The 24,092-nt window shown below is 45.5% G+C and overlaps 1 protein-coding gene across 5 annotated transcripts in view; it reads left to right on the plus strand.

The window, feature by feature from the left end:
- The first annotated feature begins 1,110 nt into the window (after positions 1–1,110).
- Dag1 (dystroglycan 1) overlaps positions 1,111–24,092 on the plus strand; it is a 52,223-nt gene continuing 29,241 nt past the window's right edge. For 2 of the 5 annotated variants that reach the window (XM_052187291.1, XM_052187288.1), the window contains exons 1-2: positions 1,273–1,421; positions 11,886–11,941. The gene's annotated coding sequence lies outside the window, so the exon portion shown is untranslated. The other 3 variants (XM_052187289.1, XM_052187292.1, XM_052187290.1) reach the window with 3 other exon arrangements.

Consider the following 24,092-nt stretch of genomic DNA (forward strand, 5'->3'; position numbering starts at 1 on the left):
ACTCTCAGCCTTTTTACAGAGTCAGAATTTGAGACACCATTAACCCTTTAGTTTATTAACACCCAAGGGACAATCTGCTCTCTAATTACTCTCTAGGGATTTTAGTTCTTCTTCCTTTTTTAGACTCTATGAGCTAGTTACCTAAGTATTGGGAAATTGCAAACAGGTATTTGAGGTAGGGCATTCCTTCTTGAAAATTGTTTTTCCCAGACACTTCAGAAGAGAACTGCCTGGCTTTTAGGCAGGAATCCCAGGCAGAGTAGCCGCTGGGTCTGTTTTCGGAATGTGCTTACTGATAACAGCCTTGTGTCTCAAACTCCAGCCTGGCCCTAGGCCAAAGAGGAATGGGTTCATTCTAGCAGCGTGGGGTCAGTTAGGAAGGGAGCAGAGCCCACCACAGTTCTGATTTCCACAGCTATTATCTACTGTCAGGTTTAGGAACTTGTCAAATCTACAGGGCCTCTGGTGAGCCCCAGGAGAGCTACTTTAGGACCCTCCATAAATGGGGGAGGCCAGATTCTAGCAGTAACCACCCATCTAAAGAATGTGGGCCACCGGGGGTGAGTGACCTGTGCTAGCGGGTCAGAGCTATTTTGAGCTCCAGAGGAGGCATTGGATTTTAGCTTTCCAAGGAGGGGGAGGGGAAGCCTGTTGTATGGCAAGCACTAAAGAAATGGGTTACCTTCCTGCCCACCCACTCGGATCTGGCCTTAGTTTCTCCATCCATATTAAGGACAGGGTAACACGGCCTTTGCAGTCGGGAGGGCGCTTCCTGAGTGTTTGAATGGTTTAGATAACGCTTGCTTTTTGCTCGAAGGAAATTAAGGGGCAGTTGTCTGGTGGCTTGCTGTGGCCGGACCGGTTCGCCGGCCTATCCATACCTCGGTTTATTCTTCGGGAGAAGTTGGGAAGGATGCCCCTCCCCCACCCCAGCTAGCTGGAGCTCCGGGCTACCCGGACTGGCTAAGGCGTGTCCCGGGACCTACTTGGTCGACCCCGGGGGCGGGGCCTCTGCATTGGGGCGTGGCTTTTGGGGCGGGGGCGTGACAGGCCAATGGGCAGAGAGGTGCGGGACGGGGCGGGGCCTGTGCGCGGGTGCGGCGCGCTGCGGGGCCAGCGACGCAGGCAGAAGCGGGCCGCGCGCTGAAGGCCAGTCGGCGCCGCTCAGAGTCGGCCGTGGGATTGGCTGCGGCACTCGCGTGTCAGACGGTTGCTAGGCTCCGGCCGCGCGCCCCGCCCTCGCGCTCGGCGCCCTCTCACCGCTCGGTACGTGATCGCGCGGAGGCTGCGGCGCGGCGCTCGCGCTCCTGGGGCTCGGGGGCGGCAGCGGTGGCAGCTTCGCGCGGAGTCTCCGGGGAGTGGCGGCGGTGTCCCTGGGCCCGGAGGAGCGAACACCTGCCGCGGCCGGCCCGTGGTGCTGGGTGAGTGCACCTCCCGCCTCTGCCTCCCGGTGCCTGCCTGCTGGGGCCGCGATCCCCGCTGCAGCCGGCCGAGCCTTCCGCGGAACACCTGCTGCTGCTCCCTTTCGGCCCGGGGCGGGGACACGGCCACGGACGTCCTTGCGGGTGAGGAGGCGGCGCCGCCGTCCGTGCGGAGCCGCCCCTCGGCTCTCTGTCCGGTGGCTGGAGTCTCGAGGCCGGAGCTGCGCGCCCCGGCGACGGGCCAGGCCTCAGCTCCGGCCCGCGCTCCCGGGAACGCGGGGCCTGTGCATTGGCCGCGGGCGTGTGCGGCCTGCGGGCTGCCTCCGGGTTTCCAGTGGGGGTCGCGGCCCAGTTAGGCGGCGTCTCTACGGTGGGGCTCCTGCCAGAGGCTGGGAAGGGCGCCGCCCCCCGCCTCTTGCTTTGAGCTGCTCCAAGTCTTGGGGTTCTTCCTCCCCCCTCGGTTGCGCTTCTTTGGAAGCCTCCTTTACTACCTTTGCAGTTGGTATTTGGGAAATCAGGTTCACTTGCAAGTATATTTGGAAAATGTTCCCAGAGGAAACACCGTGTCGACTCAGTCCTTTGCCATAACTCCCAAGTTCATTTATTGACAAACTCAACGGGCAATTTAAAAACACACACCTTTTAATCTCTACAATTTGAGAAGTTTTCGTTAAGTTGAATTACATCAAGATTAGTTTTCATGGTGATGATGAAGTTTTGACTGGTCTGCCTAGTCTGGGACAGTAGTACCTTTATAGCCTGGAGGTCTAACTTAAGAGTCCAGCCGCTGTTTCCCTAAATAAGTGAGTAGAAGTAGTTCTTGGCGTGGAAGCCAGACTCGTGAAGTGAGGGTGGTGTTTATAGAACATAACTCCAGCTAGAATTGGGTGTGCTTCCAGATGTTTTGGAGTTTGATGGAGATGGGGCGTTGCAATTATATTAGCTTTATATTGTGCTTAATGGACAAGAGACATGCTTTTAGAATGTTCTAGTTCTGAAAAAGAATTCCACGGTAAAGGGTTGTACAAATGGATGGTGTAAATATGGAGTATTGAAATTCTTTTTGCCTTGAAGTCAGGGGCATGGTCTGCATGCTTAAAGGACATAGGGGCTGTTGGAGAAATCAGATTTCACTAGGGAGTTAGTTGCAAGGCATGTGGGATCCTGTGTGAAGGTAGGAATGAGCAGGGACTATGTAGAAAGCACCCGTGGGAACTCGAGAGCACTGTTGATTTGTACCTCTGTGAAATTGTCATGGGACAAGTCCTCATCGTTCTAAAAAAACTGATTTGGCAAAATGCCTTCATGTAGTAAATCTTTGACTTTATCCCCTGAAGACTTCTGGTAGGGACTTGGGGGCCCATGGGGTGCAGCTTGCTTTGTCCTTAACTGGTTTTGGGTTTAGTGAGTGAGAATCAGAAGCCAAGATCAATAGCTGCTGCCTACAGAATATGCTTTACATGGTGGCCTGAAGAGAGCCTTCCTGAGCTGTGCGTGGCCTTCAGGGCCAGCAAAAATTAGCTGGGGGCACATAAAGGCTTGTACACCACATGTACACGCGTGTCTAAAATAGTGCCTGGGAGTCTTCCAGCTAGACAGGTGGGAGCTCCAGCCACATAGGGCACAGGAGCTCCAGAATGCTTTGAATCATTTGAGTGGCATAATCCAGATCTAGTTTAGAAAGAGCTATGTTGGTGGCATACAGGGAGTGTCAGAGATGTCAAGAGACTACCAGAGTTGACCTCTGGTAGTTAAGTCAGCCAGCTGAGAGGGGACACTGAAAAGGTAGTGCAAAGTGAATGGCTAGCCTAATGGGGAGGAAACCCAAATTCAGGAATGTTCAGGCCCAAAGTCTAAGTATGACCAAGGATTTAAAGCCATTGGGTAGGGGTGGGGTGGGGATTTAAAGCTATGGGGTTCTGTGTATCTTGGGTGAAGTTCTGATTAGAATCCACAAAACAAACCTCCAAACTTCTGGTTGTTGAGACAGGGTCTCTTGAGGCCCATGCTGGTTTAAGCCCATTTAATAGTGAGGCTAGCATTAAGCTACTGACCCTTCTGCCTTTTCCTCCTAAATTCAGGAATTAGACCTGAGCCACTAATTAGACTGTTAAAACTCTTGACTGCTGGATGGGTGGCTGACAAGTTTGCCTGTTAGGTATTAAGAAGGATGGGGCTTGGAGGAATTGATAGGGGTTTACTTTGATTGGTGTTGATGCTTAGAAAAGGAGAGATCTAGCATTTGATTGTTAAAAACAACCTAGCTTGGGGTAATGTGGTAACTGTAAATCCTAGGATTCAAGGAATCTGACCCTAAGACTGGGGGTTACAGGGCAGTCTGAACTATGCTGTGAAACTGTGTTTCCAACTAACATACCTACCCTGTATTTGAACATGGGTATTGTATTTCCTTTTATTTCTTCCTTGACACACAGGGTCTCATTACTTTAGCTCTGGCTGTCCTAGAACTCACTGAATAGACGAGGCTGGTTTCAAATTCAGAGAGCCTTTTGCCTCTGCTTCCTTTGTGCTGGGATTAAAGGATCAGCCACCATGTTTTGGCATGTCCAGTCTTTTACCTGACAGATGTAGGTGGTTTCTTCCACTTCCTGGGTCAGTAATGGTGTGGACTGATAGACCATTTGCAGTTGAAGGCCTTGCATTTCTGCTTTGTGTGTGTTGTTCCATACCCAGGAGAAATTTTTTTGAAAACTTCTGTGTATGTGGTCTAGCACACATTCATGAGGTGCACTTCTTTTTTTTTTTTTTTTTTTTTTTTTTTTGGTTTTTTGGATTTGTTTTTGGACAGGGTTTCTCTGTGTAGCCCTGGCTGTCCTGGAACTAACTCTGTAGACTAGGCTGGCCTCAAACTCAGAAATCCGCCTGCCTCTGCCTCCCAGAGTGCTGGGATTACAGGCGTGTGCCACCACCGCCCGGCGAGGGTGCACTTTTAAGTGGAAGCCAGAGAAGGGCGTCTTTCTCTATTACCCACCAGTCTCTTTATTATTAAACTTGAAGCTCATCATTTCACCTAAACTAGCTTGCTCGATAGGCCCTGGGATCTGCCTGTTTGGCCCCCGCAACCCCCACTACTGTTGCTTCTGGAGTTAAAGGTACATGCAGTCCTGCCAGCCCAGCTTGGGATCCAAATCCTTGCCTTCTGCACACACTTCGAGTACATAGTCCGCTGTACTCCAGCCCTCTGAAATCTTTGTACTGGTTTGAAGAAATTGAGTCACTTAAAAAAGAACGTGTTCAACTTTATTATATAATACAGAGTCAGGATTTGTTGTTGTTGTTGTGTTTTCTTTTTTTTATGTATTTATTTTTAATGATTTATTTTTATTTTTGTGTATGCATCTGTGTCTATGTGAGTGTATGCCTGGTGGGTGTAGGTTCCTGAAGAAGAGGGTGTTGGTCCTCTGGAGGTAGAGTTACAGACAGTTCCTAGCCTCCCAATATGGGTATTGGGGTCTGAACTTAGTTCCTTTGGAAGAACAGCAAATGATCTGAACTGCTGAGCCATCTCTCAAGTCCCTTGTTTTTGTATGTATGTATGTATGTATGTGTATGTTTTCTTGAGACAGGGTTTCTTTGTGTATCCCTGTCTGTCCTCAGAACTCGCTGTGTAGACCAGCTTGGCCTCAAACTCACAGAGGTCCACATACTTCTGCCTCCCAGGTGCTGGAATCAAAGACATGTGCCAACACTGCTTGCCCCCCCAGAAAGTTTCATACAGTGCGAACTGGTCTCAGACTCCCTGTGTAGCTGAAGATGGCCTTGAATTTCTGATTCTCCTGCTTTTCACTTCCTGAATGCTAGTACCATGGGTGTTTGCCACCATGCTTGGCCCTCAGAAATGCAATCTTGTTGTAGGAAGTTGTAAAAATAAAGATAGCTTAGTGGGTTAGGGCATCTTTTGTTCTTTGGAGGACCCTGATTCAATTTCCAGCATCCATATGTGGCTCAACCCTAGAATTGGAGTATAGACAGGATTCAGTGCCCTCTTCTGGCATCTCTGGTCACTAGGCATACATACAATATATTTAGGCAAAACATACACATAAAGTAGAAATAATTTAAAAGAGTCCTTACCTTTTTAGCAGACCTGAGTTCGGTTCCCAGAATCCACGTTCCCAATTGCTTGTAACTGTAGCTCTAAGGAGTTACAGTGGCCTATCTGCCACAGGCTCCTGCTGCCTGTGCACACACACATACACAAGGCAGCAGCGTGAAGGTCAGTATCTGTAATTTAAAAACGTGAAAACAGCCACAAAAGACTTGGCATTCACTCATTGGGGTATTTCTGGAAGGTTGGGTTGGAACCAGAATGCTGTTACATAGAGGGTCTTAGAGGAACTGGGAGCCCTGAAGGTCTTAGAGCGTAGCTGCTAGTGATCAGTTTTGCTTTTTAAGAAGTATTAATCAGTGGTGGTGCATGCCTGTAATCCCAGCACTTGGGAGGCAGAGGCAGGTGGATTTCTGAGTTCGAGGCCAGCCTGGTCTACAGATTGAGTTCCAGGACAGCCAGGGCTACACAGAGAAACCCTGTCTCAAAAAAACAAAAACAAAAACAAAAAACAAACAAACAAAAGAGTATTAATCAGGATTGGAGAGATGGCTTAGCAGTTAAGAGCATTGGGTCTTCTTCTTGAGGTCCTGTATTCAATTCCCAGCAACCACATGGTGGCTCACAGCCTTCCGTAATTGGGATCCAATTCCCTCCACTGGTGTGCAGATTACATGCAGACAAAGCATTTATGTACATAAATAAAAAAGAGAAGCATCAGCAACAGTGTTAGTGCTAGTGTGTGTTAATATTATTAGTCATTCTTTGAGCCTGTGGGAAGCTGGTGGACTTGAACCACCCAGGTCAGTAGTAAGGTGTGAGGTGGAGAGAAACTAAGTTCAAAACAGGAGTTTTGAAAATGTGTGGGACCTGTTGAGTAGAAAGGTCAGGAAGTGGCCAAGCAGAGACTTGGAATACAAGAGAGATCACTTTGGCTATAAAGAACACTTTGTGTCTTTGTAACTGGCAGGATTGATGAGCTACTGTGCACACCAGGCAGGGACTTTACCTTGAAACTACCCCAACTATATTGCTGCCTCTCATCTTCCAATTTTGTTTTTTTGAGGCAAAATCTCAAACTATCTTCAGACTTGTAGTCCTCCTGTGTCAGTGTCTAGAACCATAGAGTTAGGAGTCTACCATCGTGACTGGCTTCCATAACTTCTCTCTCTCTCTCTCTCTCTCTCTCTCTCTCACCTCTCCCTCTCCCTCTCCCTCTCCCTCTCCCTCCCTCTCCCTCTCCCTCACCCTCTCCTCTCCCTCTCCCTCCCCCCTCCCTCCCCTCCCCCTCCCTCTCCCTCTCCTCTCCTCCCCCCCTCCCTCCCCTCCCCCCCTCCCTCCCTCCTCTCCCTCCCCCCTCCCTCCCCATCCTCCTCCCCCTCTCCTACTTCTCTCTCTCTCTCTCTCTCTCCCTCCCCTCCCTCCCTCCCTCCCCCTCCCCCTTCCCTCCCTCCCTCTCCTCTGAACAAGTCTCACAGTAGCTCAGGTTAGCCTGGAACTCAGTCTGTCACCCAGACATGCCTGTGCCTCGTGATTCTCCATCCTTTGCAAAGTGCTAGGATTTAGGTGTATGCCAAGAAGTGTAGTTGTATAGCCTTGATGAAGAGTGTAGTTAATATAGTGAAATGGTAGGTGAAAATAGGCCCATTTTGTGGAAAGTTTAAAAAAAAAAAGAAAAAAAAAACCTGGCAGTGGTGGTGCATGCCTTTAATCCCAGCACTTGGGAGGCAGAGGCAGTGGATTTCTGAGTTCAAGGCCAGCCTAGTTTACAGAGTAAGTTCCAGGATAGCAAGGGCTATTCGAAGAAGGAAAAAAAATCTTAGTGGTACATGCATGCGATTTCAGCACTCTCTGTTTTGGGAGGCTGAGGAATTCCAGGCCAGGTTGGACTACGTATGGCATGTACATGCTGAACAGGAGGAAGAAACGGGGAGAGGTATTGAAAATAACAATGAGGCCAAACCTAGATAGGAAGTCAGTTATGAGAACTGTTCCTTATCTGCTGTTTAGACTTAAGTAGTTGTAGACTTTGATTGCATGTGAATTAGAAACCTCTGAGAGGACTCGGGGCCTCATATGATCATCAAAGAGCAAGAGGGCTTGAGAGAACTCAAGCAGATAGGGTACTGTTGAGTGTGTGCCGTGTACTGGTCAAGGTTTTCCCTCCTCTTTGCCTCTTTCCACATAAAGAACATTTTTTTTTATTTCTTTGCCACCATTTTTGAGCCTCTTTTTTCTTTTCCCTCCCTCCCTCCTGTTCTCTCCACCTCCCCCTTCCTTCCTTCCTTCCTTCCTTCCTTCCTTCCTTCCTTCCTTCCTTCCTTCCTTCCTTCTTTCCTTCCTTCCTTCCTTCCTTCCTTCCTTTTGTTCATTCTTTCATTCTTTCATTCAGTTTCTTTTCTTCTAGACAGGGTTTCTCTTAGCCCTGGCTGTCCTGAGCTCACTCTGTAGACTAGGCTGGTCTCAAACTCAGAGATCCACCTGCAACTGCCTACGGAGAGTGCTGGAACTAAAATCATGCACCACTCTGTTTAGCTCCAAACCATTTCTTACTAGACCCTCTTACTCTGTCTCCTCTAGTTGACTGTGTAGACAATGTAGGCAGAGAGTACGGTGATGGTCCTGCTAGCTTAGTTAGTCTGATAATTTCATACTAGGTCTTTTGTGGTTTTGCTGTTGTTGTTTTGGTTTGTTTTTTGAGACAGAGTTTGTCTGTGTATGGCTATCCTGGAATGCCCTTGATAGACCAGGGTGCCTTGAAACTCACAGAGATCTGTCTACCTTTGCTTCTCAAGTGCTGGGATTAAAGGCACACATCACTCACCACTCAGCTCTTACTAAGTCTTTGTAAGCCTGTACTTTAATTATTCAAATAGTCTTCCTATGTTGGGAGTAATGGTACTGTAATTTCAGCTTTCAGGCTGAGGCTGCAAAATGGAGGCCAACCTGTGCTACATAGTGAGGCACTGTCTCAATGTAGATAACCTCCCACCAAAATCAAAGCTGACCAACTAAAACCTCAAGCAGCCAATGGAAGAACAGCAGTCCTTCTCAGTCACATACTTACTCTTCGTTTTGCCTTTTACTCTGATCACTAGTAATACTGCTCAAACAGCAGCTTTCTATAAATAGAGATTTAGAGTAGTTTACAAAATTGCACCAGCTACAGGACCTAATTTAGCTTTAATGAATAGGGTTTCCTATTTTTCTTGCTTGGGTTTGGTAAGTAAGCAGCTTTTGTCTTTGGTCTGGGTGAGGAGAGGGATGGGCTACTCTAGCATGGTTCATAGACTGTAGATACCAAAGGTGATGAAGTCATTCTGGGAGGTAAGTCTGTACCCAGCTCAAGCAATATGTGGCACTCATTTGACTTGTATTTTTCTTTATATGGTTTTTTGTTTGTTTGAGACGTCTCATTCTAACTTTGGCTCATTTGGAACTCACTTTGTGGGCCTAGATGGGCTTGAACTGGAAGTGATCCTCCTGCCTTTCCTTTTCCAATATTGTTAGCACAGCCTGATATTTTGATTTAAATTTTTGTGTGTATGTAAAATATATGTGTGTATGATATGTGTTTCTGAGGGCATGCATGTGCATGACGTGTGTGGAGGCCAGACAATAACTTTGTAGAGTTAGTTCTTACACAGATACCCTACTACAGATTTACAGTTCCACCCACATACATATACACATAAGCATATATTGTCTGTCTGTCTGTCTCTGTCTTGTCAGTTTGTCTATGAATGAATGAGTCAGGGTCTTTTTAGCCCCAACTGGCCTCAAACTCACTGTTGGATAACCAAACTTGCTATATAATGAAAGGTGACCTTCAGCTTCTAATCTTGCTTATAGCTCCCAAGTGCTAAGGTCACAGATGTGTACAACCACACTCAGTTGAGAAGTGCTGGGATCAAATCCTGGGGTTTATACGTGTTCTACAAGCAGTCAGCAAGCAGTTACATTTCCAGCTTGGATAGAATCAATACTGTAGGAAAAAATTAGAATAACAATATTCTAAACAATAAGGGCATATAACTGAAACAAAAACCTATGAGATGGCTCAGCAAGCAAGGCGCTTGTCACCAAACCTGACAACCTGAGTTCATCTCCAAAACTCACATGGTAGAAGGAAAGATTGGCTCCCACAAGTTGTCCTTTGACCTCCACACACACTGTGGTATTCCCTTCCCAAATAAATATAAAAACAAAAACTTGAAGAGCTCAGGAGTAGGCACATGTCTTTTTTTTTTTTTTTTAAGATTTTTATTATATTTGTATGAGTACACTGTAACCGTCTTCAGACACACCAGAAGAGGGCACCAGATCCCATTTCAGATGGTTGTGAGCCACTGTGTGGTTGCTGGGAATTGAACCCAGGACCCTCTGGAAGAGCAGTCAGTGCTCTTAACCACTAAGCCATCTTTCCAACCCCATGGCACATGCTTTTAATCTAGCACAGAGGCAGAGGTAGGTGGCTCCCTGAGAATTCTAGGCTGGTCTGGTCTACATAGCAAGTTTCAGGCCAGTCAGGACTATATAGTGTTACCCTATACTAACAAAACAAAATATTGACAACAACAACAACAAAACCCAGACTCAGCTCAGCTGACAGTTGTGGAGAGGCAGCTTAGTGGTTAGAGCATGTGGGAACCAGGCTTAGTTCCCAGCACCCGCAAGCAGCGAACAAGCATTTTTAACTCCAGTTCCAGAGGACCCATTGTCCTTGTATAGCCTGTGTGGACACTACACACATGTTGTGAAACAGACATGTATATGCAGGCAAAGCACCCATACACATAAATATAAAAATAAAAACAAATCTCCAAAACCAAGACTCAGCTGGAGACAGGGATATTTATTTGCTCAAGCCTGTAATCTCAGTCCTGAAGGTTAAAGGAGGAGAGTTGCCCTAAAGTTTAAGACAAACCTGAGCTACTTAGTGCATTCCAGGCTCCCTGGGTTACCAACTAAGACTTTGTTCAAAACAACCCCCAAAAAGGGAAGAAGGAAAAAGAAAGTGAAAAATATTCAGCAGATCATTCCCTCTAGAATCCTGCTTTTGTTTTTTGTTTTAAATATCAATAGGGAGGCGGATGATGTAGTTCATTGGGAGAATTCTTAATTGCCAGGCATGCATAAAACACTGGTTCAAATCTCCAGGACCATATAAACCAGGGATGATGATGTCAGCCTGAATCTTAGACATGGACAAACAGATATAGAGACCTGATCTGGTCTACATAGCAGATCCATGATCCATGCACTTGCTGTTTGTGCAGAGGACCCTAGTTTGGCTCCCAGAAGCTACAGGTGGCCCACTGTCATCCGTAATCCCAGTTCCAGGGGATTTGATCCTTTGTGTTGACCTTTGCTGATACCAGGCGCACACATTGTATGTATACATACATTTGTACGCCCATCCATCCCCTCCATCCATTACATACATATAGGCGAGCACTCAAACAGATAAATACATCTAGAAATAAGAAAAAACCCTAAATGGGAAAACACTGCTGTCCAAAATTTATATATGGTGGCAGGCCCCTGTAGTCCCAGCACTTGGGAGATAGAGGCAGGAGGATTAGAAGTTTAAGGCCAGCTAGGGTGGTGGTAGTGCACGCCTGTAATCCCAGCACTCTGGGAGGCAGAGGCAGGCGGATTTCTGAGTTCGAGGCTAGCCTGGTCTACAGAGTGAGCTCCAGGACAGCCAGGGCTATACAGAGAAACCCTGTCTCGAAAAAAAACCAAATCCAAAAATCCAAAAAAAAAACCCCAAAAAACAAAACAAAACAAACAAACAAACAAAAAAAACCCACCCCCAACCACCAACAACAAAAGGAAGTTCAAGGCCAGCCTCAGCTATATAGCTGAGTTAGAGGGCAGCCTGAGTTATATGAGAACCTGAACATGGTGGTGTACACCTTTAATCTTGGGAGACAGAGACAGGCAGGTCTATGTTTGACTAAGGCCAGGCCGGTCTACATAGAGAGTTGCAAGGCAGCTAGGGATACATAGACAGAACTTGTCTCAATAAACTGGGGTCTGAGGAAACAGCAAAACCGGAATGGCGGCACACACTTGTAATCTCCGCACTGGGACATGGAGCCAGCAGGATCTAGAGTTCAAAGCGGGTCTGGAAAACATGAAAAAGAAGAAACAAATGAAAACACAAAAATAGATGTTGGAATTAATTTTGTCTTTGCTATGTGAAGCCTCCTAACTTGGTCTTGAGTGGACTGCGCACCAGACATTTCAGGTCTTTCCAGTGGCCTTTGACAAGCAGGATGACTAAAGGGTGAGGTGGGCCGAAGGCGGAAGCTGCATTGCCTGCTTCCTCTAGGGTTGGCTCCTTCAGTTTGGACACTCAAGACTGTGGGTTTCTTCTGTTCCTACAGGGCCTGCGCTCTCCAGGAAGATAAGACTTCCGAAGCTCCTGGCACTGGAAGGTGAGGTAAGACACTTGAAAAGAAAAAATTCTGCAAAGGAGAGCGATAGTGAGCAATTAGGCAGCACGACTAAGCGATCAGTTCTACAGCAGCGACGGGAGAAAGCTGTCAGGGAATGAATGCCCTGTTTACTTAGTGGCCTCTGGGGGTGGCGCCCAGGCTGTAAAGCCTGTTAGGCTAGCACTCTATCACGGAGCTGCATTCTTCTCTCACCATGTGGGTCTCAGAGCTCAGACTCAGCTCTCAGGTGTGGAGGCAAGTACCTTTATCCTGGGCTGGTCCAGGGGCCAGCGACTTTTGTAGCCACACAGACCAAGTGTAAATGTTCCCCATCTTGAAGAGTATGTATTGCCACAGATCCATTTCTGAAATAGTCACAGCCCTTGGTGACTGTGCCAGTTGGCGGGGAGCTCAAGGGCAAGTGAAACGCTTGGGCAGGGTGTGTCCTATTCAGGGAGACAGTGACCGCTGCCCAGCTTGGTTGCCTTTTTTGGTATTTACTCTTCATTTCTGTGGAAGGTGCTTTGTTCTTAAAGGTGGGTATCTACAAACAAACTTCCTTTATGGAGTTTTTACTAATTGGTATTTATATTTTGGAACAATACAACAGAGTTTGCTTGTTTGTTTGTTTTGAGGCTGGATTCTATATGTTGCACTGGGTGGGTTAGAACTTTGGATAGACCTCGCTGGCCTGAAATCCCAGATCTGCTTGCCTCCACTTTTCTCTTTTTTTTTTTTTTTTTTTTTTTTGGTTTTTGGTTTTTGGTTTTTGGTTTTTTGGTTTTTTGGATTTTCAAGACAGGGTTTCTCTGTGTAGCCCTGGCTGTCCTGGAACTCACTCTGTGGACCAGGCTGGTCTCGAACTCAGAAATCCGCCTGCCTCTGCCTCCCAGAATGCTGGGATTACAGACGTGTGCCACCACTGCCCGGCTGCTTCTACCTTTCAAATGCTAGGATTAGTGGACCTTCATATTGGTCCTGAAAAAAACATTTTTTATTTTTTTATTTTTTATTTTTGGCATAGTGTTTCTATGTGTGTAGAAAAATCTTAGAATCCTGATTGTCCTGGAACCAGCTCTGTAGATCAGGCAGGCCTCAAACTCAGAACTCTACCTGCTTCTGCCTTACAGTGCTGGCATTAAAGGTATGTGTCCCTCCCCCCAAGCTGGTCTTGAATTTTTTCTTTTTCTTTTTCTTTTCTTTTCTTTTTTGGTTTTTTTGGATTTGTTTTTTTTCGACACAGGGTTTCTCTATATAGCCTTGGCTGTTTTGGAACTCACTCTGTAGACCAGGCTGGCCTCGAACTCAGAAATCCACCTGCCTCTGCCTCCCAGAGTGCTGGGATTACAGGTGTGCACTACCACCACCACTACCACCACCACCACCACCACCACCACCACCACCCCCGCCGCCACCACCACCCCCGCCGCCGCCGCCACCACCACGACCCGGCGGTCTTGAATTTTTTTTGCCAGGCAGTGGTGACTCAGACCTTTAATCCCAGCACTTGCAGACAGACACAATGGCTCTCTGAGTTCAAGGGTAGCCTGGTCTACAGAGTGAATTCTAGGATGCTGGATCTACATAGAAGCCCTGTTTCCAACAACAAAGTTATGATTAGTTTAGCATACATAGTGTGAGTTTCAAAATAATGAGATTTGAAGACACTCATTCCTCCTTTGATTTTGCAAGTGTTTTAGTTGTCGTCTCTCTTATCCCTGTAGCTGTGCTGGTAACATGCTGGAGAAATGGCTCAGCAGTTAAAGTATGTGCTGCTTTATCATCACGTCCAGGTTTGGTTTCCGACCTCACATAGCTGTTCACAACTATCCATGACTCCAGTTCTGGGGGATTGGACTCTAGCCTCTGTAGGTATCAGGCATGCATGTGGTACACAGACATACATGTAGGCAAAACATCCATACACATAAGGTAAAAATAACAGTGAGGATGATTCTAAGATTTTTCTACGGTGCAAATGAAGTTCCTCATTGATTGTCATAAATACCTCTCTTAATTAGCTCAAATTAAGCTGGGTTAGTTCTCTAGTTGGCTTGCATGTGTATTAGTGGGGATTGAATTTGTGGCTTGAGCATGCTAGCAAGTGCTTTCCCACTGGGCTAGATCCCTAGCCCTTTTAAATTTTGAGGCAGGATCTTGATAAGTTCCCCAGTCTAGTGTCCAAATCTCTCTATGTTCCAGACTGGCCCATAGCTTACTTTGGCCTTCGAGATTCAGGGATTGCAGGGGCTGGAGCTATAACTTGGTAGCTGAGAGCTTATACTGACTTTCCAGCAGGCCACTCAGAACCACTTGTAATTCCAGTTCCACCATATCTAATACCTTTAGCCTTCAAAAGTATCTTCACTTACATGCATGTAGCCCTCCCCATACAAATTTTTAAAATAAACAAAATCTTTAAATCATAGAATTTCATGTGTGCCTCTTCATACCTGGCCTTCAACAAATTTTTTACCAAGAAAAGTGATGTAGAAAACAATCAAATTCTAAATGGCATTTTAAAAAATTTAGATATTAATTAGAACTTTGGACATCACCCTTTTTCTTTTTTTTTCTTTTTTTTTTTTGGACATTTAATTTTTTTGGGTGGAGGGGTGTTTCAGGACAGGGCTTCTCTGTGTGTAGCCCTGGATATCCTGGAACTTGCTCTGTAGACCAGGCTGGCTTTGAATCTAGAGATCTTCCTGCCTTTGACTCCTGAGTGCTGTGATTAAAGGCATGTACTAACATGCCTGGCTTTTTGGACACTAACTTATTATTGAATATTTATGTAAAACAAATTTTCTTTTTTTTTTCTTTTTCTTTCTTTTTTTAAAAAGATTTATTTATTATTATATGTAAGTACACTGTAGCTGTCTTCAGACACTCCAGAAGAGGGTGTCACATTTCATTATGGATGGTTGTGAGCCACCATGTGGTTGCTGGCATTTGAACTCAGGACCTTTGGAAGAGCAGTCAGTGCTTTTAACTGCTGAGCCATCTCTCCAGCTCCAAATTTTCATCACTATAAATGTTCTGTGTATATTCTCTTGTTGAGCTGGGAGATCATCTTTGTATCAAATCTGCCATGAGCTCAGGTAGCCTTGCTAAAGGAGAGTCCAGGGAGGGCCTCTTGAGTAGGCTTTAATTCTGGGTTTAGGGAAAAATAAAAGCTGATTGTTAAGTGTCACATTTTTAGATCTTTGAGCAGTGTTGGAAAGATTGAATTGCCTGAATGGGAAAATTTGGTAGGAGAGTAGAAGAGAGGCTCTTTATTAAAGATCTAAAAATAGAGTCCATTAAAGTCACAAATAGATAACAGTAGGAGTCCTGTCTCAGCCTTTCCTGTTCTGGCCTCGTGCGTCCAGCTGTTGCTTCTGCTTACCTGGAGAAGATCTCGGTATTTTACCAGTAGAGTAAATGTAGACCTGCTACACTGAGCAGTGTACCAATCTGTGTAGACCCCTAACACTTGAGCATGCCAATCTGAAGATAGGATTGGTGAGCTGGGGTACAGCGTGAGATTCTGACTCAAGGAGGGTGGGACCAAGAGAATGACTAAGCCCCTTGGATCAGGAGCAAATCATTGGCAGAAGCTGATTGTTCTGCTCTCACTGCATCCTTGAACTGATGGGGCTTCTGGGTAACCTGTTTTTTCAAAGCCCTTTGTGTTCTTTTCCTTCTGGTTTGCATTGCTGACTGCCGGTAGGCTCCTGTGGCCATCTAGTTTACCTGAGTTAATTGATAGCATTTCAGGTCACTTTCCTTTTAAAGAGGAGGGGTCTGCTGAAGAAAATGACTTACTTCCTGTGTAAGCTTCTGAAAAGTGCCCTTTCCCTCTGGTGTGAGGGGGTGGAGGAATGTCCTGGCCTCCTGTCTTCCATCCTGTCATGGGGCTCCAGGGATAATAGAGTCTATTGTGGGCTGTGCCTAGGGCACGGCTGTCCTCTTCAGTGTCAGCTTTTCTGTGGCCTCTGTGTCTGGGCTGCTGTAGTAACTGGGTGTTGGGCTAGGCCTGTTTCGCCATTCTGTACTGCTGCTGAGGGATCTGGAACACCCAAGATACTTACACCTTGACCTTGGATCTGAACTTTGGTATTGTGTCATGTTTTGTTTTTTTTGAGACGTGGCCTTACTTTGTAGTATAGGCTGGCCTTGAACTTGAAATCCTCCTGTCTTCTGAGTGCTGGAGTATAAAGTCATACTTAGTTTATGCCATGTTTTAATTTGAAGTGCTGAAGGTTCAGATCCAGGGCCTTGCCTGTGCTAAGCTAAGCAAGCATTGCACCAGAGTTACCTATCTAGCCCCTCATATCTTTTGTTTGTTTGTCTGTGTTTTTGTTTTTTTGTGACAGGGTTTCTCTTTGTAGCCCCTGTAGAGACTGTCCTAGAACTAGCTATGTAGACCAGGCTGGTCTTGAACTCACAGAGATTCACCTGTGTCTGCCTCCTGAGTGCTAGGATTAAAGGCATGTGCTACCATGCCCAGCTTCCTACCCCCCTCCAAAGATGTATTTATTATATGTACGTACACTGTAGCTGTCTTTACACACCCCAGAAGAGGGCGTCAGATCTCATTATGGATGGTTGTGAGCCACCATGTGGTTGCTGGAATTTGAACTTGGAACCTCCAGCCCCTACTTACTTTGATTTTTATTCCTGCTCAAGCTTACTGAAGATATTCAGTGATAGTTTTGCTGGTAGGCAAGAGGCTTTGAACAAAAATTATTTTTTTCTGTTTTGATACTGGAGATTGAACCCAGAACTGTATACATGTTAATTTAAACATGTACCCTATCACTGAGATATACCTTAAGCCCCTGATTTCTTTAAAAACAGGTTTGTTCTGGTTATAGCTGCTTTTCCCCTGAGATCAACTTGCCTTAGTTACTTTTATTCCTGACTCTAGGCCACTGCCGTCCCTGGGAAATGTGTGTCTTGAAATTTCTTTTCCCCTCTTCTCCCGTGTGTGTGTGTGTGTGTGTGTGTGTGTGTGTGTGTGTGTGTGTGTGTGTTTCTCTCTCCAGGATAGATGACTACATATACATATAGAGACTTAGATGATGTGTGTGACCTGCTGTGCCATATAGGTAGGATTTATGAGGGGTGAGGGGAATGAACACGAGATGAGGGGAGAGGGCGGAGGAGGCGGAAGGAAGGCTCTGCTTTCTCTGTGATGCTGGATACCCGGTGAGATTGTAGGCTTTGGAATGCTCCTGGACTTTGTTCTCAGTCTTCTGAGTAATCTTCTACTCTTTTCTCTTTCCTGTATATCTCCTCTGTTTCTGTCATCTCTCCATTCCTGTTCTCTTTCTCCTTCCCTTCGTAAAATACTAGACAAGTACTTAAGTAATTAGATGCATCCTCAGGCTGTTCTAGTTCAACTCAACCTGTTTTATCCTCTGCCTGAGCACCAAGTTGTTGCTGTTTAGAATTCAAAGCACCATATCATTTTTGTCAATGAAGGAATAAAACATATGTACCACTCTGAGTTAAGTTTGCTGGCTCTTGTTGTAAGAAGGGTTTTTAAGGGAGAGATCTTCTACATAGGGCTTGGTGGTGCTGTAGTGACTCAATCATGACTTTTCAGAAATTGGGTTGTTGCTATTGAGCAAGACAGGCAAGACTTTTGGCATAAGTATGATTATGTTGGACAGTGATAACTATCTTCAGCAGCAGACATCTGAGCTTGAGGATGGGAATTTCCAATATAGACCCTGAGATCCTCCCTGCTGTGACCTCAGGTGAGACCTTTGCCTTCTTTTCCTTAGTCAGACCGAGACAGTGTGATCTCAGCAGGCTGTAAAGGACACATGCCCAGCTAGCAGTATGAATGGTGCCTGGCATGTCTGGTCATTGGCACTTGATATCTTCCCCTTTTTATTTTGGTGTAAATTATGAATTTGATTTCTAATAAATCGTAGATTGGAGGTGGAAAGATGGCTCAGTGGTCAAGAGCACTTAGCTTTTACAGAGGAACTCATTTGATTCCCAGCACCCACATGGTGGTTTATACCATCTATAACTCAGTTCTGGGGGGTCCAAAGCCCTTTTCTGACCTTTCTTAGTGCCAGGCATACATGCAGGTAAAACATTCATATAGGTAAAGTCTTTTTTTGTTTTTGTTTTTCGAGACATTTTCTCTGTGTAGTCCTGGCTGTCCTGAAACTCACTCTGTAGACCAGGCTGGTCTCTAACTCAGAAATCTGCCTGCCTCTGCCTCCTAAGTGCTGGGATTAAAGGCGTGTGCCACCACTGCCCGGTTTAAGTCTCTCTTTTTTTAAAAATGTAATTTTTAAAGAAAAAAAATGTTTTTAATTGACTTTATACCCTGATCACAGCCTCTCTCCCGTTCTTGTTTTTTGTTTCTTTTAAAGACAGAGTTTCTCTGTGCAGCCCTGGCTGCCCTAGAACTCACCATGTAGATCAGTCTTGCCTGGAACTCAAAAGGGTCAATAGGGTCAGTTTACCTCTGTTTCCTGAATGCTGGCATTAAAGGCGTGCACTAGCTCACCAGCCCTAAGCCCACAGTGCTGCTTCTCCAGAGGACCTAAGTTTAGTTCCTAGCACCTCTTCTTCTGTCCTATCTTAGCATGCCCATCCCCTCTTCACCAGGTCTATAAAGGACAGTAGCAAGTGGTGCATCTAACTGAAGCTAGTCTGCTTCCTCCTGAGGGGTGGGGGTTGATGCCTCTGTCTATTTAGGGAAATCCCAGTATGCACCATACATTTGTCTCCCTGAGAGACACAGTGGCTGAGGGCCAGGGACAGAAATGATGAAGGGACAAGGTAGCTTGGCCCCAGGAAAAACCATCCATATCTAGAACAACCTGATTTTAAAAAGAAACCTGTGGTTGGGACGATTAGAGCATGTGCTTAATTAGCATGGCCATGGTCCCTAGTTGAATCCCTGTCACCAACCCAAATGATGAAACCCTGAGTGAAGGAAGTTTATGTCTGCTAGGGACACTGCAACCCAGACTCCTTCCTTGCTTTGTAGAGTGATAATCTATCTTAGTAGCTTTATTTCGGATTTGGATCTAGGGTGGAGAAAGCAGAGCATCTGTGTTCCTTAGCTGGGCTGTGGGAGTCTGCATCCTAGTGCTCTGTTTGCAGGCATAGAGATGCCACACCAGTGGGCTACTGGATTCAGTTTATTTATATTTTGTGTATACTTCTCTGATTAGAAGCAGAATCTCACTATGTTGCCCAGGTTGGGCTTGGGCCTGCATGCTCCTGCCTCAGCCTCCTTAAGTTCCCTGGGTTATTTTTTGGAGACAGTGTTTCTTTTCTGTCTTTCTTTTTTTTTTCTTTTTTTTTTTTCCCCCTGAGACAGGGTTTCTCTGTGTAGCCCTGGCTGTCCTGGAACTCACTTTGTAGACCAGGCTGGCCTCGAACTCAGAAATCCACCTGCCTCTGCCTCCCAAGTGTGCCACCACTGCCCGGCTGGAGACAGTGTTTCTATTGTAGATCTTATGCCCACAATCTTCCTGCTTTGTTTCCCACATGTTGGGGTTATTAGTGTGGGCTACTGTGCCCAGCTGCAACTATTTTTAAAAATTTTAAAGAATTTCCTTATCGTGTGTGTGTGAGTGTGTGTGTGTGTGTGTGTGTATTTGTGTACACATGATAAGTGTATAGGTCAAAGGATAACTTGTAGAAGTTGTTAATCCCAGTACTTGGGAGATGGAAGCAGGTGGATCTCTGAATTGGAAGCCAGCCTGGTCTGTAGAGCTAGTTCTAGGACAGCCAGCCACACAAAGAAACTCGGTCTCAAAAAAAAACAAAACAAAACAAAACAAAAAAAAAACCCAGAAGAAATATTTATCTTGTTTGTTTGTTTGTTTTGAGGACCAAAACCTTGGACCAGGACCTTGAGTTTGTAAGGTATATCCTACCACTGAGCTAAATCCTCAACCTTTTTTTTTTTCTTGAGTGGTGCACACCCTTAATCCTAGCTCTCAGGAGGCAGGTGGATCTTTGTGAGTTTGAGACTATCCTAATCTACAGAGTGAGTTCAGGACAACCAGGGCTATTACACAGAGAAGCCCTTATCACCTCTAATTATTTATTTATTTGCTTATTTATTATTTTACAAATGTGAGCCGTGTTAGTGTCTGGTGCAAGGTAAGGTCAGAGAGTGCTTCAGATCCCTGGAGCTGCAGTAACACCAGGTTGTGAGTAGCCACGTGGATGGTGGGAATTGAACTTGGGTCCTCTGCAAGAGCACCAAATGCTGTTCACCTCTTGTCTGGTCTCAGTTCCTGCGTGGTTTGATTTACAGCCGCTTTCTCTGTGCAGTGTCCCTAGTCAGCAAGGGTGGATCCAGTGTGGCGTGGTTTGATTTACAGCGGCTTTGGTTTGATTTACAGTGGCTTTCTCTGCGCAGTGTGCCTAGTCAGCAAGGGTGGATCCCATGTGACAATACAAACCCAGCTCTTCGCTTGTCTTTAGACAGATGAGAAGGAACGAGTTTCCCTTAGTTAGTATTTTTCAGAAGACTGGATTAGTGATAAGATGTCTCTGACAAGTGACTTCAGCCAGGCTATGTGCATTTCTGATTCCTGCATTATAAAATAGGTTGGAGGGCCAAGGCCCATCCTGGAAGGTTCTGTGAGAGTTAAGGGGAGAGGGCTGAGGAGAACTGAGAAGCAGTAGATTCTTTTCAAAGCCAGATTCACATTTTGGGACATACTAATGTGTCTGGCCTGCATGGCTATCCCTGTCCTGATATGGGACCCTCAGGCAGTAATGGCAGTGTTCCAATGCCTGGGCAGAGTGGATTGCAGAAGCCTCTTGGTTTGGTCATGGTTTGGTTAAAGGGAGGCATGGGTATGGAGGATAATTTGAGACGCCTTGGAAAGAGATGAGCGCTAGATTAGAAAATGTAAACACTGCTAAAAGGAGGGAAGATAAGACAGCTCACAGTGAGTGGAAGAACTAGACTGCTGGGAGGGTCTCTGGGCACAGTGAGGTGTGGTGACTAGAGACTGCTGTGGGCAGGTGGGCTAGCAGTGGGACTCAGATGGGTGCAGAGATGTTGGCAGCTTTGAGTTAGTAGGATTAGGACACAGTAGGTAGAGCCATTTCATGATGGGAATGAGGCAGTGATGTTATTAGGCCCTTGGTTGAGAAACACTGCTGTCTAATAGATTCTTCAAGAAAGCAGGTTAAACTGGTTCTGCTGATTGAGTTGGGAAACTATGCAGTGGAAGGGAGACATTTTTTTTAAAGATGTATTTTTATGACTTTAAATGTGTATGAGTATGAGTGTGTGTAGCTGCTGTGAGTGAAGGAGCCTGCAGAGCCCAGAGGAGGCAGACCTCCTGAAGGGTGCATAAAGGTGAGCTGCCTCATGTGGAATTTAACTTTGGTCCTCTTGAAGAGCAAGCTCTAACCACTGAGCCATCTCTCTAGCTCCTGAGAATTTTTAAATTACACTTGTGCATGTATGGAGGTCAAAGGAAACCTAAGGGGTCTATTCTCTTTCTACTGTGTGGAAAGTCAATCTGAGAATAGGCCTGGCAGCAACCTAACAGTTAATGAAACAAAAACCTTTACCCATCCCCTGAAGCCAATTAAGACATGGATGGAGGGTCCAGGCAGTTGGTCCTAGTCACAGTATCATCTTGATAGATAACAACTGTTGGGCGAGTAGGACCTGAGAAGTGATTACTGGGGTTTCTCTAATGGTTTCTCCACAAACCTGATTGTCTGAGAGGCCTCTACTCACCCTTCCTGGCTTGGCTGTCTTTGCAAAAAAAAAAAAAATTTTTTTTTCTGGGCTGTGCTTTAAGTTTACTTCATCTTTGTGTTTTGTTTACTTATTGTGTGTGCATGTGTGTGCCACAATATACATGTGGCAGTTAGAGACAACTTGTGGGACATCTTTCCAAAGGTGGGTCCCACGAACCAGTTTGAGTCATCAATCAGTCATGGCAGCAAGCACCTTTACTGACTGAGCTGTCTCACAGGCCCTGTTGGGTTTGTTTTTAAATTTTTTAGATTATTTTATTTTTATTACTTGGTGCCCACAGAGGTCAGACAGGCAGATCTCTTGGAACTGGAGTTATGGACAATTATGAGCCATCACGTGCATGTTGGGAATTGAACCCAGGTGATCTGCAAGAGTAACAAATGCTCTCTATCACTAAGCTGCTATCTCTCTAGCCTCATGTTTTGTCTTTTGAGGCAGGGTCTCTGGAATGAACAAAGGCGGATCTTAAATTTGTGATCCTCCTTTCTGCCCCTCTGAGTAGGGGTTATAGGCACTGCCACGTGTGCTGTGTAAGTAGACAGACCGTCCTGGAGCCTGCAGAGATCCGCCTGTGTCTGCTCTGTGTGCTCAGATTAAAGGTGTGCACCACCACACCTGGCTACAAAATGTTTTTGATACAGGGTGCATTATTGGACATTGTAGTTTCTGTCTTTCAATTGGTTGTGTTTTTAAGGGCTCTCTAATCTGTAGTTTTCTCCTCTGGTCTTCCCCTCTATAGAAAAAAACCTCTGTTTTTCCTCCTCTTCTCTTTAGTTTGCTGAAGAACTTGAGCCTGAAGGGTTACAGCCTGGATTTAAGAGATTGTACCTCAGGGTAGTTCTCTGTTACTTCTGTGAACTGGCTTCTGGATACTGAGCCTTCATTTTCAGGTTTGGTTCCTTTGGTACACTGGGGAGGGAAGCACAGCTGCGTTTTCTCTCATATCCCTGGCTAGTTTTTAAAATATTTATTTTTATTTATTGATTGATTGCTTGCTTGGTGGTTGTAGTATACTTTGTTCCTTACAGGTGTCCAGAACACTACCTCTGTGCAAGGGCATGAGACCTGAGTGGAGACTGGCTTTGTCAGACCATACTTAGCATGGGTGTGACAAATATTGCTAGAGGAAAGTTCTGGATGCTTTTGCCTTTTGTGGTCGATTCATACACTGCACTGTCCTTTTCTTAACCCTTCCCCCTTTCTTCATATTGTTCTTTTCCCTTAACTTGCAGCTTCTGGTTGTCTTTTTCTGCCCCCTTTTTTCTTTTTCCCTTTAAGTAGTGTTCTGATTGGTTTAAGTATGAGGATTAGGATATAGGTTCTTAGTACTCAGTTGCTCACTGCATGGGACTAGTACAAGCCTAAGTAGTAGTAGCAGTTATTGTTGTTTTGAGATAGGTTCTTCCTCTGTAGCCTGACTGGCTAAAAATTTGCTCTGTAAGAACAGGCCAGACTTGAACTCAAGAGATCGACTGGGCACTGCCTCCCAAGTCTTTCTTTTTATTGGTGATATGGTGAATTGATCCCATAGATTTATGTATATGCTAAACATATGCTCTACCTCTGAGCTATAGATTTGACTGGATGCGCCCTAATTTAGTGCAGCTAGACTACCTACCTGCTCCAGGTCTTGATGGAGTTCTTTACTGTTTAGCTAAGTTCCCAGCACTGAGTTTTTGGGTCTTTTTTTTTTTTTTTTTTTTTGGTTTTTCGAGACATGGTTTCTCTGTGTAGCCCTGGCTGTCCTGGAATTCACTCTGTAGACCAGGCTGGCCTCAAACTCAGAAATCTGCCTGCCTCTGCCTACCAAGTGCTGGGATCAAAGGTGTGCGCAACCACTGGCTGGCTGTTTTTGTTTTCTTGATTTTAACCCAAGTTTTCTGAGGGTTGTCCTTCAGGGAGAAGAATGTAAAGAATTCAGTCAGGGAGGTGTGGGCTGTGCTGGAAAAAGGGCTGAAGAGTCTGCTAGCAGCGACAGGGCAATGAGTCTAGTGGTAAATCTTCTGTATTGAAACAGTTGCTTGGTTAGCTCAGAACCACACCAAAGTTTGTTACTAGAGGTGCCAAAGCAGGCATTGGGTGCTGGTATTCTCTGGCTTATTGGTTGGTAGCAAAAATCTTAAGAGGGGAAAATTTGCCCTTATCTCAGGTGAGAAGCTGTAGACAGCAGCTCCCCAACCTCTGTTTATACTAGGCCAGGCAGAGATTATTTCATTCTATAGGCGCTGAGAACCTACTCAGGAATGAAGCGTCACCAAATCAGTGGAACCCAGTAGTAGTTGATCTTTATTGATGCCACTATTTTTATTTCTTTTATTCATCATTATTATTATTATGTGCTTTGGTGTTTTGTCTGCATGTACGTATGTGTGAGGATGTTACAGATAGTTGTAAGCTGC

This window comes from Apodemus sylvaticus, chromosome 7 (genome assembly GCF_947179515.1).
Source record: "Apodemus sylvaticus chromosome 7, mApoSyl1.1, whole genome shotgun sequence".
NCBI classification, from domain to species: Eukaryota; Metazoa; Chordata; class Mammalia; order Rodentia; family Muridae; genus Apodemus; species Apodemus sylvaticus.